The 15,173-nt window shown below is 44.9% G+C and overlaps 1 protein-coding gene across 1 annotated transcript in view; it reads left to right on the plus strand.

Annotated features, from left to right (window-relative positions):
* The window catches only part of SLCO3A1 (solute carrier organic anion transporter family member 3A1), a 137,816-nt gene that overhangs the window by 77,511 nt on the left and 45,132 nt on the right, over positions 1–15,173 (plus strand). The gene's annotated exons all lie outside the window — the stretch shown is intronic.

Genomic DNA, 15,173 nt, shown 5'->3' on the forward strand with positions numbered 1-15,173 from the left:
AAGGAGGGGTCAAACCCTTCATCAGTCCAGTGATCCATCTCTAAAGGCTCCACTGCTCAGACTTCAGAGAAAGCACAGGGAGACATTTGTATTAGAGAAAGCAGGAGCTGAACAAGTAAAGATAAATCTTTGATTCAGCAGGAAGAGAACCTCAAATTGCTTGTTCCTCTTCAAATTTCTATGTATGTCAGGAAAGAATGAGATCTTTGGTAAATACACATGGGATAACTTGACCCTGATACTTGGTTCCCTAGAACACACAAGGGTTTAAGGGCCGTTTGAGTTAAGTAACCTTTGCAGATTTTTCATTTAACATTAAATTCTAATACAAATTTTGTAATGTCTTCAAGTTCCATCTTCCTGGGAACAAGGAACAAACTGTCCTTCTGCAGTTAAGTGCAAAATCCCAACACCACAGACATCTGAAACTCCATCACAAAGGTCTTGTATGGCACAAAGTAATGTGCTCCCAGTGGCTGGGTGGTTGTGCTGGCTGAAATCACAAGTGCTTGGCAGATGGAGCAGCTCTGAAACAGCTTTAAAAAAACATACCAGGAGCACTAGGAGATGAACAAAAGGTGGACTCCCTCTAGACTCCCCACTGCATGTGTTGTGTTTGCCCAGCTCCCACCAGCAGTTTATGTTAGCAGATTTATGGAGCTGGCTTAGATTTATGGCAGGGAAACAGAGCATGGATGCCACAGAGGACAGCATCAGTTCCTGCCCCTGAACAAAGTCCTGCCCTTATCAGCAAGCCCTGAGCCAGGTGCTGGGCTGCAGAGAGCTCCTGTGGGGCCAGCTGCTGTTTGTGACCCCTTCAGCAGGAGCTTGGCGTGCTCTTGCCCCAACCCTGCTGAGTTACCTGGGGTGCATTCCAGCAGAGGATCCGCTCCTGCCAGGGGTTGCAGTGCTTCTCTTACAGCCACCTGCCCATGATCCTTGAAGCCTTATAGGAGAAGTCTGTGGTTTTGTTGAGGCTTTTTTTTTCCTTTTCCTTTCTTTAGAAAGTGTTGCAAAACAAGAAGAAGGGAGAGGTTTGCAAGGCAGAGGTGAGTTAGTTTAATGTCCCCGGCGCTGGCTTTCATCCCCTCTGATCTGTTGTGAGGGCTGATGTTAGTTTTATCTGTTGATTGTTGGGCTGGCCCCAAATCAGCAGTTTGCACCTATTGATGGTTTATGTTGATACCCATCACCTCAGTTCCACAGGTCAGGTATTTTAACCCATGCAGTGCGTGGATGTTCAGCACAGCGCTTGTCTCACCAAGCGCCCACCACATAAACCAGAGATTCCACACTGGGAAACCAGTCCCCAGCAGTTCAGACACCTTCCCCATGTGCATTGATCATCTCTCTGTTTGAGGACTGGGCTTAAAAACACCATTCAGGTACCTCAGGCTTTGCAGGAAGTTGGGTGTCTACCTGATGTCCTGTTGAATGTTGGCTCTGCAGTGTTGGAGGTGGATCAAGCAGCATTACAGCTGATTGTGTCCCTTTGCACTGCCTTGGTTTTAGTGCTTACAGCTTTTCCAGCTTTCAGAGCTTGACCCGAGGTTTTCCATGCAGAGTGTCTACCTCAGGGTGAGATTTTAGGAAGAAATTCAATTTTCAGTGCAAACAGCTGCAGCTCAGTGTTTTTGGTTGAACACGTGTTATTTACCATGTTCAAATAGAAATATAATTCTTACAGTTATCATCTACTCCCAAGCCTTGCTGTCTGGGGATAGAGTTTGGTCACCTTAGAAGAGCATTATTGAATCACTTAAGTATGCTGAACTTTATGGTCTGAAAGACTTCATTTTTTGATCAACCTCTGAAAGATTTTATACTTTATATGCTTGGTGGGGGTGTGTGAGTAATGCGTCTTCTCCAGAAGCTTCATCTGTGATGGGCATGCACATGCCATGGCTGCGGGAGCTAATGCAGGGGTTTCTTGTAGTTAGTCTTTCCACTCATTTCCCACTGGCTTAGGGATCAGGAGCTGAGCCAAGACCTCATTCATCTCCTTCTACCATTCCTTTAGTTTCTGGTTTGCATTTCGACCTAAAAAGAACTTTTCTTTCAGGTCATCTTTGTGGTAGGATCAACTCTTTCAAGTGCTGATTTTTAAAACCAAACTTGCCTTGTTTAAAATCAGGTTTTCCTGACATAACCTAGTTCTCACTAAGCTACACAGGATTTTTTTTGTTGCTAAGAACAGAGAAAGGTGAATTTAATTGTGTTTTTTCTTGGTAAAGAACTGTAAGCTGACATGTTTGTCTGGACATTGTCTCTGCCATATACTGTACTTTTTCTTCCAGTACCACCCTGGCATCGTGCCCGTGTAATTAAGTCGAAATGAGTAAGCAACACGTGCTTTGACTGTGCCATGTGGCTCCCTATTGTATGTGTTACAATGGAGCTCCTCAGAACATGCGGGTTAATTAACATCTTTTAGGGACCTGAATAATAGATAATGGTGCACAGGGCTTTTAACGTGTTGGGCTCTAATCAGTTTATTAGAAGACAGATGAAGACAACACAGCAGGGCCGTATTATTCTTGTCTCTAGCCCTGGAAATTAAATTGCATAGCATTTATTTGAAATTAACCAAATGTGATCTGTTTAAAAATGTACTAGGACCCGTTTTGTTCAGGTCTATACTTTACTTGTTTGTTTGTTTTCCCTGTTTCTGGAGGGGAAAGACAACCATGTTCAGCCCTTCCAGCACAGTGTAGCACTCACCAGTATTGCTTTTGAAAAGTCTCCCTTAGCTTAATTAACAATGCAGTCTGTACCCAGGCAGCATTAATTAATCACTTGCAAATGGCAATTTTGAAGATGGCAGTGGCGACTACTGTTAGCAATCTGCAATCAGCTTTGCTGCCCACACAGCAGGGATGGCCCAGAGGAGCTGGGAGTAAGCAGCAGGCTTTTTGCTCTTTTTCTTTTCGTAATGTCAGAGGTGAAGCTCCTGCTTTGTTCTGTACTCACAGATCTTGTCTCCACAGGGCAGAATCCAGTGGTGGGAAGGACAGGCTCTGACGCTTTGACACTCTTGCATGCTGATGAGTGAATCTCCTTTTCTTTCTTCTCTGCTACCTTGCAGCGTGCTCTGCACAAACCAGAGAGCTGTCACCCTGCCTGCCCTCCCACATCTGTAGAGCATTTCACAACCAGATGGAGATACCTGAGCACTGACCCACGTCACCTGTCACTTCAGGACAGAGGCTGCTCTGCCATGTGACAGGTAGCTGAACTGCCTTTAAACTTTCCTGATGCGAGCCAGGACTCACAAGCTGAGAATCAGGTTTTGCTTCCATCACTTAGGTTGCTTTGGAGATCAGCTCTCTGACCCTTGGCAGGCTGCAAGGGCAAGGATACGAGTGCTGGCAGGCTGGAAGCCAGCTGGAGTGACTGTGCTCTAGTCAAAACTTTGTCACAGCCCTGTCTGTGGTGGCAGTCCTCAACTTGTGCCTTTGTCACCCCATCACCGAGATGACTTGCAGAACCTGTGAAGTACATGGTGGTACCCAATGTGTCCTCATTACAGTGGCAGCACTGAAACATGAATCTTTATACTCCTGAGGATAAGAAGGAAAAATGCTTTCCCTGTGGTTCTTTGAAGGGCTTTACTAGCTGACAGTCCATTTTTAGGCCTTTTTTATTGGTACAGAGCCTCTGTGGATGCCCCTCTCTCCCTCAGCCTGCTGATGCCTTAGATGGTGAACTCAAAGCTTCTGCTCAAGCCCTGTATCAGCAGCAGCCTCCATTCTTGAAGGGCTTTAATGAGTTGAGTGGAAGTGAGATGCCTTGGTCCTGGTTCTGGGATGAAACAGGAGCTTTCATGCAGGAGAGAGAGAGAGAGAAAAGCATGGCTGAAGGGTAAGGAATCTGTGTGATGGGGGCAGATGGATCCTCAGCTTTGCTGCTGCTCTCAGGTCCTTGTAGAAGCAGAGGGAAGATAAAGCACAGCACCTTCCCCACAGAAAGATAAACATGACATAGGATGGTACCCAGCACAAAGTGTGTGACATGTTTGGTGATGGGGTGCTGGGAAGACCCCAGAAATATTGGCTTGTATTGTCTCCTCTGCTGTTGGCCAGCAGAGAAAGCCATGTAGGTATTTTTGCTCTCAGTTTGTTCTCTCTTCAGAGGGGAGAAAGGCAATACTTTGACCTTTTTTTCCCCAAAATAATCTGAGATCAAGGGCTGTGGAATGTGCAGTCCATGAAATGAGTCTTGTTACTAAACCAAGGCCATAGAGATGTGACCTTTCTAGCCTCTACTGTGTCAGCTGCAGTTTATTTCTCTAGCTGGTATTTAAGAGATGCTGACCCTTGATCCCAGCAAGCAGAGTTGCTCCTCTGATCCATCCCTAAACCAAAATGAGCCAGGTGACTGGGCATATGAACAGGTCTTTGCTAATCTGGCTCCTCTTGACTGGAAGGAGGTAGGATGCCTTTGCACTGATGGCTCAGCCAGCCACCCTGACTGCTAGGAATAAACATAATGAGAAGTAAAAAAAAGACTATGGCTCTACTTGAGAGGGAATATCTATCTGTGGCTTAAGTCTTAGAGCAACATTTGTTGCTGCTGTTGGGCAGACCTGGTGGTGTAGGAATGGAGAAGCCCCCACCAAACTGTTCTTAAATAGTCTGGGGACCTTGGATGCAACTCATCCACTGTAAATACAAGGTAGCTGCAAACAGAATGGGATGGAACTGTCTGCTCTCTTCTTTATTCATGCCAGCTCTAATTTCTCTTACAATGACAGGTAAAGGGAGAGGAATTTGCATTGCCTCTGCCCGCAAAGATTACACAGAGCCAAAAGGCAGCACAGAGTCACTTTTCAGAAATGACAGTGCCCTGTTCACATATATTAACTTCTTTTGCCTTCTGCCTCTGGATTATTCACGAGCCAGACAGTATGCTGCCTAAATACTTTGTAATGAGGATTAAGTGTTACCTCTAATTCCATCGTTATGAATATTTCAGAACTTCCTGTTCAGGCTTAACTGCTATTTTGGTGCAAAAAAGGCAAGTCTTGGGAATTGAGCTGCTGCTGGCCGTGACATCACAGCGCTGTGATTTGGGTCTGGCGTGACACATATTCAGAGAGCTAAGCTCAGCCAAGCCTCTTATGTAGATGTGTCTGAGAACCTCTGTGAAGAGAGAAGCACTCGTCAGTGAAAGGGTAAATTTCAAGTGTGTAACAAATGTGATTTTTCTGACTGCTCCTGCTACTTTTTCTTTTTTTTTTTTTTCCACCTGTTTGCTCTCTGAGCAATAAAATTCAGATCCTCAGTTAGGGAGAAACCTTTGGCTTGATTCCATTTCAGGAATAGTCATTTGTAAAATCTGGGATCAGACAGAGAGTGGTGCAGGTACTTCCCTGGCAAGGGAAGCAATTGAGATCAGGTCTCCTGGAGGCAGATGAGGGAGAAATACTCTAATACCTGGGCTAGTAATGGTAAAGTGGCCTCTTCATCCTTCAAAATGTATAAAAATGTAGTTATAAAAATGGTTATAAAAATGTAGTTTCACTGGCAGTTTTTTCTGGATGTGCTGAGTGATCAGCACCCAGGAGGTTTGGAAGTGGAGTTGCTCAGTCTGGAGACTTTTTCAGGTCTCATAGTCACCCATGACAAAAGCTGTGAGAGCAGTGAAACTCCCCCATGCAAAGGGGTGGACTTTCTGTGCCCATCTCAGGGGCAGGTGAAGAGATCTGTAGGTGCTGTATCTGGGATGTGCAGCATGGCTCTCATCAAGCTCCTTTTCCCCCTTGGAAACACATTAAAACCTCTCTTCAGCTCCAGCACTTCTGTGCAAGCCCAGAGTTACTTCAAATGGCAGTATTAAAGGGCTGTAAAGGTTTGTGGAACAGCTTGTCTCCTCTGTGTACCAAGAGGTGACCTGGTTTCCTCCACATTATCTTTTCTTGCTGTGACAGGACCACAAGCACTTTCCTCTGCAAGCTGTGGAGGAGGAGCAGTGGCACAAAGGGGTGTTTTGGGGGACAGGGCTCTGTTCACTGCCTGCAATGGCCAGATGGGGAGGTTGCAGCACGTTTCTTACGTGTAGAAAGCAGGATCAGTGCTAGAGAGCACTCAAAAGGCAGGATTAAACACACTGTTTGCAGCAGTGCCTGTGTAGTGTTGTCACTTCAGGGTGGATGAAGGGTCCTTTATAAACAGCATCATAGATCTCTGTGTCCCCAGAAGGGTTTTGGAATTTCAGGCTGCGTCAGCCAGCACCTCTTTGTGTATTACAGCTGCTACTGGAAGGAATAGTGGTTTTCACATGCAACATTTTTTCCCTGTCTTCATTTTCTCCCCTTGTTCACAAGTCCAGCATTAACAGTGAGCATGAATGTAAAATTGTACATCTGGACACCTGAAAATAATCCCCTTGCAAAAGCCAGGAAGAGCAGTCCTACATTGACTGCTCTTGTGGTGATAAAGTAGAAGTGACCCAACAGCTGTGCCATAATACTGCAGAGCAGTGATACACTTACTGAAGTCATGAACTGGATGGATTCTAACCTATTTAGACTGTGAAAATTACATATTTCCTAACTGTCCTTCGTGGCACGCACTTCAATTACAATTCTGAATGGCTACTGTCCCTTATTAGTATTACATGCTTAATGGTCATTTAGTGTCAAAGAAAACTTTTATCTTTCCTAATTGGGGAGGTTTAATAATTTGCCTGAAGGCTTCAGTTAGTCACTGGAGATGAAAACACTCCATGGCTTCAGTGCCCAGGTAATTTCCTTTAAAGAAGTGCCCTGATACAGTCTTGTGCATAGTCTTGCCAAGATGCAGTGATTAGAATTCTGCTAGATGAGATTTCTGCTACAACCTCCATGTTTAAGGATGTTCATAGAGGTCACATCCAGATCAGAAACCCCTTTGTGATCCTTGCACCTTGCTGCTGGGAAAACCAGGCACATGAGGTTTGCAGAGGGAACCTTGCAGGGGGATTGCTGGGTTGTGTCTGCTGGACACTTCTCTCTGTGGCAAGTGTTTTCTAAGGTAAATTCATTCAAATTGAAGTGTTTTGCATCAAATTTATCCAAATGTTCAACAGAAGGTTGTCAGCATTAAGTATTTGGGTGGAGACAAAAGATCTCTTTATATAATGTAGTACTGAGATGAAACAAACTCTAGGTAGTTACTTTTCCCCTCTATCAACACATAATGTTTCAATAATTTCAGTAGAGTGTCTTGGGAATGTTTCTTTTGGCAAAATAAATCACAAGGTCTGATGATTTGTCTCGACATTGGACTAAAGGAATTATTTTCACAGAGATGGAAAAATCTTTTCTTTTTACTGTGTTGCTTTGCCAAACCTTTCACAGAACAATCTAAGCCTCTAAATCTGTGACTGGTGGTGTGCTTTCCTTCTCTTGACAACTCCTCATGCACTGATGAACCTCTAAGGTGTCTGTAAATGTTTATCTCCTTATTAAATCATGGATTTGATCAGGTAAAGGAAAAAAGTAAAGAGAATAATTAATTTTAAATGCTTTTAGAGTTGAGAAAAGGAGCAAAACCTGGATAATATAAAGAATCAAGTCCCCCTTCTCCCCACGGTTCAGGTTACACTGGCAGGGGCAGAGCAGGGAACTTTCTGGCAGACGTATGGCTGCTTTGCAAAGCAGAAATCATCACAATAAATACAGAGTGCCTTCTGTGTGTCTGCTCTTGATCCTTATAGTGCTGGCTTTATTACTAAAAACCTCTGGGAGATGATAAAAGAATAGTGAAAGTGAAGGTAGAATGTTCCCCTGAGATGGTCACTCCATTGGTGAGGCTTTATTACAAAACCAAGTTAGAAGTTTTCCTGTAGTCCCTGCAGGATGCAGATCTGGTGGCATATGGCAGAGGTTCACATTAATTTGTATCAAGATCCTGTGGGTAGCTTTATTGAGATCTACCCAGAGGGAAGCTGCAAACCAGCCTGGCAGGCTGCAGCTGCAGCCTGAGAGCCTGGGAGGGATGCCATGGAAAACCTGGCTGGAGAAACCCCAATGGCTTTGAAGGAGTGAGAGAGTTGTCAAAGAGCTTGATACACCTGGATAATACATACTCCTGACCAAGTCTACAAAGAAGTCTGCCATTTAAGTGGGCCTAAATCAGGATTAATGGGGATTTTTCTTGAGTTTTAGATGCTATGCAGGACATCAGCAATGTAGTTGGTCCCATTTCCTTTAAAATTTGGTAACTGTGAAGAATAGAAATTCCTGTTGAGTGTAATTGTGGTTACTCACTTTGGGACTGCTACTTTGAGAAGGTGCCAGGCACCTGTGTCCTTTGTGCCTGTGATGTGTGCCAAGCCCTTGACTTGTTTCTGTGCTCAATGAGTGAAAATAAAATTAAGGCTTGATTATTAAAAGGAGAAGGACATAAACTTCAGTGGGTGACAGCACAAACTGTGAGAAGGGACCCATCATAGCAGATTTTAAAGTATCTAATGTGGAATCTAGGCATTTCTGGATACCAGCTCAGGAGAAAAGAGGTGGAAGATTAGGATCCTCATTCCCTGAAGCCCTGGGAATGTCCTTGGTCATATGCCTTAGCCTCTTGGTTCCTCAATCCTCTGTCCTCTGTGGTTTACTGAAGAAAATACCTGAGGTGTGTGATATGCAGTGACAAGAGCCTCTTACTTCCCCTCAGCAAGGGACAGTGTGACTTGTCCTCATGCAAGGTTTGATCCCCATGTGCCACTGAACCATCATTTCTTTTTCTGGAAACAATGAGATGGTAAAAATTAGACTGTAGAAATTAACAGGTGGAGGAAATTAGAGGTTTTCTTTAGCTGAAAGACCAGTTTTCTTGCCAGCCTGAACTTGCTGCATCCTACCAACCCACAGATGAACTTCTGTGCTTTGAGATCTCTCTGTGATACCCTATAATAAGTATCTTCAATATCTGTAAATACAGACAACATTTGTGGCCAGGCTGTTGCTACTTGGCATCTTCAATATGTAAATACAGACATTTGTGGCCAGGCTGTTGCTACTTGGGAGCTAGCACAGACCTATTCCAGGACAGCATATTCAAGCCACTCAAAAGAATATAGTGTGTTTAAGACCCTTGCTCACAGTCAAATGAGCCCATGAACCTGATGTTTGATGGGTGGAGGCAGTCAGAAGGGGCCCAACACCTGCAGAAACACAATGCTTTCAAGCCTCCCATTCCCCAGAGTCAGCTAAAATACAAGAAGAAAATGGGAGCCTGGTATTTGTTGGGTGAAAAAGACCCTGGATTTTTACAGGGAATTTTGTTTCTATCTTTAGTTATCATTAGCATTGGGTTGCTCCTGTCATATCACAGCTGCTCAAGCACACCTGATGTAGGAACAGTGGGGGAAAAGCAAGTCTCCATTTACAAACTGGTCCCCACTCATGTACCTTTCTATAAAATCTCTATGGTTTCTCTGCAACCTTCCAAATTTCTGGTTTTGTTGCTTATGGTATTTTCCTGTTCTCCTTTCAAGCCTCCCTCTCCCTGAAGCCAGCTTGGTAACATAACCAGAAAGGGTGCTTCTTGCAATGGTTTTCCACAGTGCATTAATAACTAATCAAGGCTGGAATCATAGCAGGTGGTTAAAAAGGGCCTGTTGGTCATCGTTTCGAGCTCTGGCAGGAAGCCTGCCCTGGAAAATGTAATTACTGTCCAAAAGAATGCGACAAACTCTGCCAAAAATAATGAAAGTAGATCATCATCCAAAGCCACACCAGCTGAAACATGTGGCAGCTCGTGAGGGCCGGCCAAGCGCGTCCCGCGGGGCTTGGCAGCGGCGGCTCCTCGCGGAACAGCTCTGCCTCCTCTGCGTGCAGGGAAACGGGGCAAGCTCTGAAACTTCGCACACAGGCCGTTTTGGGAACAAAGCGTCCGAGAGATCCGTGGTTTTTGTTAACTCTTTGGGGTGTTTTTTTAAATTTGGCTTTGTGTCACGCACTCTAAGAATTCATCACGGAGAAGTGGCTGGTTTTTCGACCCCAAATTAAATAGCGCAATCCGTTTTGAATTTATGTGGAGAGTTTTCAACATCCTGTCCTTTCTTTTTTTTTTTTTCCCCTCACAAAAATTAAAGTAAGGATAAGCAGCCACAGTCTCATAAAGCCTCTTGGCTTCTTCCACTGCATTTTTCCAGTGGTGCACTGGTCCATCAAAGGCTTTTTGACCAATTCCACGTACCAGGACTTTCCAGCAGAGATAAACCTTGTGAAATGATGATAAAAGAGGCAGCTCTGTTTGCTGGTTTGGAAATTGCTGTTTCCAGCTTCCTGTCACAGACTCTCTAGGATTCCTCGCTGCAGTAGTTTTTTTAGCTGGATTATTTTAAAAGTATGAGTATCTTAACTTGGATTGCTTCACAGGATTGGGCTTGGAATGGCAGCACTTGCAGTTCAGCTGGCAGGATGTGCAGCATGTGGGTGCTAACAAGTTCTATAAACCTCTGAGTCCAGCTCAGATCCAGCTGGAATAGCATGGTTGTCTGAAACTAGTTTCATTATCTGAGCATTTCATTGCCTGTGCAGTCCTAAGGGATTAACATCTTCCATGCTGGAAGAGGTAGGTAATATACAGAGAAATGAGAGAGTCGACATGAATTCATTAATAGAGCCTCACTGGAGATGAGCAGGAGTGACAGCACCAAAAAGACTCTTAGAAATACTATTCGGAGATATTTGCAGTTACTTGGTTGGTCGAAACTCCATTTTTGTCTAATTAGGATGAAGGGATGCTTGCAAAGAGAAGCCACTTGAATCCAAAAATTTGGAAATTAAGAGGCTTGTATTTTTGGTTTTTTTAACCAAGCCAACAAATAGAAAGGGGGAAAAAAAAAGGCAGAACAAATCCATACCTTCACCCTTTTGAAAACATAAAGCCCATCAAAAAGTAGCAAATTCCAAGGTGGAGCTCTCTGAACAAAGTGGAAATCTGGTATTTATCATTAAAGCCATTACTCCCAGAAGAGTGACCTTGCAGAATCAGACTAGCTCCTGAAAGGTCATTGAGGAGGAGTAATATAGAGAATTTTGAATAATCTATTTCATTAATAAGAGGCCATCATGGACCTTCCTATGTTCATCCTACTTGGCCAACTAAGGTTGATTCCCTAAGGCAAGGGCAATGTCCCACTAAACACCCTTAACTGGGCCATTCTGATGTGATTGATTTTAGATGGGATATTCAGCAGCTTTTAATTTGCTTCTCAACTTAAAACACAATTCCAGGTCTGCTGTGGGAAGGTTGCTGTCTTCTCCCAGAGCCTCCAAGCAACCCCTTTCCTGGAGGGCTGGAAAAGGACTTTGTTTTGTCTTTCAGCTGTGGCTGTGGATGTTTAATTGAGGGAGACAAGCCCATAATGATAGCAGCAGCTGTTCTCTCCCCTGGGCAGAAAGAGACTCTTCAGGGACAGGGTTCTCCTTGGCACAAAAGAAAATATTCTTGTGAAAGAAGCACTGAAGAGGCTGGCAGCTCCGCACAGCTTCTGACTTTGTAAGAAACCTCAGGAAAACACCCATGTGGCCTGTACTTTTGGCAAAAGGAGGTAGGGCTGTGCACTGGGGATGAAATGCTGAATAGCACTCTCTCAGGAGCATAGTCCTCTACAGGGTTTGTGCTGATAGTGCAAGCGACTGCTAAACAATTATGTTGGAAGTAATCTTAGACTGGGGGATTATCCTGCATCCAGCCAGTCTCCCCATCCCCCAGAACAGACTGGCATCTGGCATCCCTCAGACTTCTCTACATGGGGTAATTGGGGGGGATATTTGGAGGGGGTTGCCAGACTGGATCACTCCCATTGCCTGCCTGGAAGGTTTTGTGGGAGCATGGTGCTGTCCCACCCATAAAGAATATATATTTAGACTTCCAAAATTTTTCTTGCTGAGAAGTTTACATAGAGTTTGTTGAGAAGTAGCATTGCCATGAAACAAAGCACGGCTAGAGCCCCAACCCCACATTTCCCCAGTGATCCCCACAGATGCTTTGGGACACCTTGGCTTACTCCTGCCACTGTCCAAAAGAAGCAGCTGGAGCTGCAACGTGTGCATGGCCAAGGGCTGAGCAGCCTCTGCAGTGGGGTGCCTCAAAGGGAGGAGATGGGTGGCAAGGGGTGTGAGATACCTGTGTCAAGCCAAGTCTGGCAGGTCCCAGGCCAGCACCCTAAATGTCTGCAAGAGCAAATATTTATCTGCTCTAGGAAGCAAATGGTGGATTTGATCCAAAGCCTGTTAAGATCAGTGCAAGAGTTCCGCTAAACCTCAGTGAGATTTGGGTCAGGGCACAGAATGACTATTGTCAAGAGCAAATGTTTTTTTCTGATGGCGTTTGCAATATGAGGAAGCAGAACAAGACAAGTTTTGTTTTCAATTTCCTTTCCTTCCTGACAGCTCAGCCATTACCAGAGCAGATTTAATCTATTGTGCAGAGGAGAGCACGGCACTTTCTTAAATGTGGGCACAGATAGCTGTTATCAGCACTGGCTTCCCAGCAGCTTGCCTGACGTCACTGGTGATTCCCAGGCCTCTCCTTGCCTCAGAAATTTAGGATGGGCTTACCCAGTGCCAGCTGCCTGTGAGTCATCCTCCACCGTGCAGCATAGTCTGTACCTGCACAGCAGCCAAGCAGAGGAGATTTGAACAGACATCTCAAAATGTGTGAAAACCGCGCTTGCTAAAAGTGCAAGTTTTGCTGATGGCTTTTGGGAGGGCAGGAGCTGCCCTGGCAGTTCTTAGGGAACTGTTGCTTTCCTTCACAGATGAACAAACCATATAGCGAGTCTTTAATTGTTCTGAGTTTTTCCTCCAAGACATTTTGAGAAAGCACAAAACAAAAGGAGAAAAATAAATTAGAATTGCTTATGTTCCCAGGGAGCCGTCAGCTGAGCTGGAAGCACTGGAGCAGGAGTGATGTGGGGCAGTGGGAGGGTTTCCTTGGCACGGAAATGCCTGAGCAGCAGGAGTATGAACTTTTCACCCATTGTTCTGAGCACCACATTCTGTAGCAGGTGCTGTGTTTGGGATGGAGGATTACTCATGTGTGTGTGTGTGTAAAAGCTTGATCAGCTGGGAGGGGAGCAGGATTTGGGGAGCTGTGGGCTCTTGGGGTATCCAGGACCATACCTGACCTGGCTGGATGAGTCTGTGTCATCCAGCCCTGGAAAATCCTTTCTCTGGGTGATGCTAAGAGGAAAGGTCTTGAAATCCCAGGTGCTGTCAGCTCAAGAAAGAAATGGCGAATGCTTTTAGAGGCATGAAAAAGACTGGAAATGCAGCAGTGGCCCTCTGCTGCAGTCAGGTGAGAAGTGGGAAGGAGCAGAGAGGAATTTTGCAGGGAAGAGTTTTTCAAATGGTGAGGCAGACATGTAGGAAGTCCAGTAGGGAGAAAAGAGCTGAACTTTTCTTCCTGACTAATCATTGCTTAGAAAAGCAGCAAGCTGCCTGTATTGACATAAAACCTCAGTTAGAAATTGAACACGTTCTCATTTAAGGTGTGTGGGATGGGAAGGGATACCCCCAAGACTCAGGTTAGAGAGGGAGGCAGTTCTGGCAGCTCTTTCCTCAAAAGAACATGTTGTGTCTGATTTGGACTCAGTACACAGTTGAAAATAAATAAATAAATCAATAAAAAGGGAAGGTGGTATTGCAGCAACCTCCAAATGCCAAAATTCACATTTTGCAGTCTGTGAGAATCGTATGTGTGAATAGCTCATTGTACTCTCAGTTGCATGAGCTGTTAGGGGCTTTTTTTCCAGTTTATTTTAGAGTATAAGAAGGTGCTTGACTTGTGCAGAATTCAAGTGATGCAGGTTGAAATGTGCAAGAGCCTCCAAAGGATCTCATGTCTGTTGAGCAAACACAGGCTGTGCTCACAGGTGGGGTGGACAGCTCGTCTGAGCAAGGGAGAGAGGGCTGGGAAGAATTTTGTGCAGATATTTAATGTATCCTTACACTCCTCTGTAGGATCAAAACCACCCAGTATTAAAGGGGACACCAGCCAGCAAACTCAGAGCAGACTTGCAGTCCTGTAGAGAGAGAGAGAAAAGTGCCCTAGAAGTATAATTCCATACAAACCTACAGTTGGCACAATTCCTGGGAAATAACACAAGGAAATCTGCCCATCTGTAGCTGCAGAGGCGTCGTGGGTTTGGTGAAACAGGTGTTTGTGTTTAAGGGCTGGGGGGAGATGAGCACGGCTCGAAGGCGTGTGGCTTCAGCCCTTCAAAAAAACCATACTTGGCACTGGAGCATGTGGCTTTTTTCTTCCAAAGTCTCTTTGGTGGCTGCCTCCCAAGGTAATTAGCACAAGGAAAAAATTGCTTAGAAGGTGGAAATTGCTGGTTCAAGCCCACGGCTACGGCTGGTGTGTTTGCACCGTATGTTGGAGGTGTGGAATCCGTGGCTCGTGGGCTCGTGCGTCAGGGTGGAAATAGCCTGCCCTGGATTTGCACGCTATAGTTAGGAACGTGCTTGTACCCACTTCTTAAACTGAGCTGACTCCTTCTGAAGTGATAACAAGCAAGTTTCGGGGACAGGAATGTGAGCCAGCAGGGTAGGTGGAACCAAGTGGCTTGTCCTTATTTCTTGGAGATCACTCAGCATCGGCTTTTTGTGACGCACCTGACTGGACAGGACATGGGTTCATACTTTGTTTGTTTCCTTGTTTCTTTTTTGCAGAAAGTGGCAGAAAAATTTACTATTGAGCTTCTTTTTCCAGACATCTCCTAACTCAGCCTGAGTCTCTAATCTCTTGCAATGCGTGTCCAACTACCTGCAAAACCTTTGCAGAAGCAGACATATCTTTGTGAAGATTAAGCAATATGCCTGTCTTAAGAGATGCTGGTTTATAGAAATAGCCAGCATGAAGATGAGCATTTTGGAAGAGGGTGGAGGCAGCACAAGGTGCAGGGAGATGTATTAAATCACTATGTGGTGTGTGTTTTCATAGGCAAACACCTCGCTTGCACGCACTGATGTGATTCTGCATGCTGTTTGTGCGTAGAGTGTGTGTAAATATTAAGAGACAGGACATCAGAGTGATTGCAGCTCAAGTAGAAAAACACTGCTACAACAATGCCACTGCGTTCATAATCCTCTGTGAGTGTTCACTGCTTTGGTTAAATATGCAGAGACTGATGGAGATTGCCAGTGGATTAGCTCTCGTGTGGCTGGTGCC

The sequence above is a fragment of the Onychostruthus taczanowskii genome, unplaced genomic scaffold (genome assembly GCF_017590055.1).
Source record: "Onychostruthus taczanowskii isolate IOZ18803 unplaced genomic scaffold, ASM1759005v1 scaffold6, whole genome shotgun sequence".
In the NCBI taxonomy this organism is placed as follows: domain Eukaryota; kingdom Metazoa; phylum Chordata; class Aves; order Passeriformes; family Passeridae; genus Onychostruthus; species Onychostruthus taczanowskii.